This window comes from Pteropus alecto, unplaced genomic scaffold, assembly GCF_000325575.1.
Source record: "Pteropus alecto unplaced genomic scaffold, ASM32557v1 scaffold239, whole genome shotgun sequence".
Taxonomy (NCBI): Eukaryota; Metazoa; Chordata; class Mammalia; order Chiroptera; family Pteropodidae; genus Pteropus; species Pteropus alecto.
The window spans coordinates 776,162-778,516 of record NW_006494613.1 but is presented as its reverse complement, the minus strand read 5'-3'; the positions used below and the strand labels follow the sequence as shown (position 1 = coordinate 778,516).

Here is a 2,355-nt window from a genome sequence, read left to right as displayed (position 1 = left end):
TCTTTCCCTGTTGAGGCCGGCGCAGAGAAATTCCCTGTTCGTGGAGTCGCGTTCTTGGCCGCGTGATCGGTCTTCCCTGGAGGGAAGGGCAGGGTGGGGCAGACTTCTGGAGCGCCGCTGAAAGATCTGCTTTTGACGCGGGAAGGAGCAGACTGGCCGATATACCCCCTTATACTCCCAGAAGTAGAGGCCATGGGGGTCAGGAGGGTCCAGACCAAGCGGCCCAGGCCAGCCGGGTCCGCTTTGGCTGCTGAGACCCAACTGGCGGGCCGCCCCTGGGCGGACCTGGCTCTGGTGCCAGCGCGTCTCTCCCTGCACCACACTCACCCGACCGGCTGAAGAGGCGAGGACGAGGCCTCACCACCTCTGCACGGTATCCAAGCTGAGATTGGGATAGATGGGGTCAAGGCCAACGCCATAGAGTCGAGGTCGCGTTGTTAGAGGTACGAGTAGCCAGAGGGTTGAACGCGAGTCCTCCCACGCCTGGCTGGGAGCCGTGCTGACGTCAGCACTCTGGGCCTGACACGCGCCATCCTGAGATTCAGCAAAAGTCAAACCGTATGATTAAGCCCTAGGTCAGCCTTTTAAAAACTTTTGCCTCCTTTTGATGAACCAAGAAATCTGTTACCCTACAGCCCTTATGATAAACTATCCCGTCCCTGTTCCTGTCTCCGGTATTCCAATCTTAAACCAAACTACTTTGAGATTTAAATGACCCGGATTAGATCATCCGCACTGATAAACCAATTGCCACTAGCCAGTTTAGAGGCAATGGGCTTAATGCAGAGATTGCAGAATCCTGTATTAGATTAGAATACCAGGAGACCTAGATTCTGGTCTTGCTTCTGCCTCAAAATACGGCGCCTTATTTTAAAATAGGACGCCTTTAAAAGGCCTTTACATTCTTCAACCTCATCTTTAAAACATAGTTGGACCCAGAGTGGGCTACCACAGAGAACACCTGTGGAATACCATTGGCTGTAACTTGTAACCTTGATCGCTCTGGAAAGACCTGAGTGGCTGGAACACAGAAATGGGAGGAAGACTCTTGCCCTACTGTGTACCCATTTGTGCCTTTGAATTTTGAATCTTGCGAATATTACCTACTACAATAAAATTTAAATACAAAAAAAATTTTTAAGTCCAGTTACAATACAAGAACAAATGTAGGGCATCAAAATCATTTTCTTTCTATGTATTCTATGACTATATATTCTATATATTCTTAAATTTCACCAGTTGTAAAGATATTTAACACTTAATAAACAGTCCAGCTTTTAAGATAGTCATAAATAAAAGTCAAAATTGGGAATATTACTATGAAGGCTAGTGTAATTAAGTGTAAACATAGCTACAATATCTATAAGCATTTCTTCATTAAATTCTCAAATTGGTTTTATAGTCAGATTTCTTGTATGACATTGAAAAAGGCAAAAAATAATAATCTTCACATATTACAGGTTAAAAAAAAGAATAAAAAGGTTTATTATTTAAATAAAGGCACCGTGAGAATAGAACATTTTAATCTGACTATTCTGCTCTTCAGATCACATTGATATAGTTCTTTCAGTTATGAACAAGGTAATATGCTATTTGTACTGCATTTAGGCAGACTAATGGTACTACACCCTGCAGAAGCATTTATTCTCCGCACTGTGTTGAATGAAGGCAAATTGGAAGAAAATAGATTGGAAAAACATACTACCTTTTTAAAAGTAGGTTAGACAGCAAAGCTGATAGATATCTTAATTATGGTTTTCAAGAACATAAGGGTTAACATGGCACATGATACTAATAGCCGCTAATTTTCTCCTTATAAAAACAAATAAAAGAAAATTAGCATTTAGGACTTTGTGTTTGACAGTTCTTTTTAAAACCTCCTAAAAGTACAGACAACATGTAACATTGTAGAATTTCCTACCTCCAAAATATTGTAAGAGCAACAACTAAAAAACAAGATACTGAAATCGAGCAAATCTTTACTTCTTTAAAATGACTTTTTCTCGTCTTTCTCTCCTTGATTCAAACTGGCCTTGGGCTCACTTGCTTCTTTTCTTTACTCATCCTTCTGCATACTGCCAAGACCACTCCCTTAATCTTTAAGCCCTTAGTTCAGCATCAAGCAGTCTTAGGAACAAAGGCTCAGATCTGTTGACCACAGAAACAGTTTGATCAAACTAAAGATAACATCTTGCAGCTCCACACCCATGAAAGCCAAGGACCCTCCCTACCAGCATCCCCTTGAAACCGGACAGAACAAACCATGACTAACATCAGGATCTGATGCAATGCTCAACTGCCTCCTACCCTAGCCCTAACGAATCAGTAGAATCCACAATCCCAACTCCCTTAGCT

At 42.3% G+C, this 2,355-nt stretch overlaps 1 protein-coding gene across 1 annotated transcript in view; it reads right to left on the bottom strand.

Annotated features, from left to right (window-relative positions):
* The window catches only part of RNF13 (ring finger protein 13), a 142,648-nt gene extending 142,170 nt beyond the window's left edge, over nucleotides 1–478 (bottom strand). Inside the window, exon 1 of the mRNA XM_006926214.3 lies at nucleotides 328–478. The gene's annotated coding sequence lies outside the window, so the exon portion shown is untranslated. The remainder of the gene's footprint in view (nucleotides 1–327) is intronic.
* Between the last annotated feature and the right edge of the window lie 1,877 nt (nucleotides 479–2,355).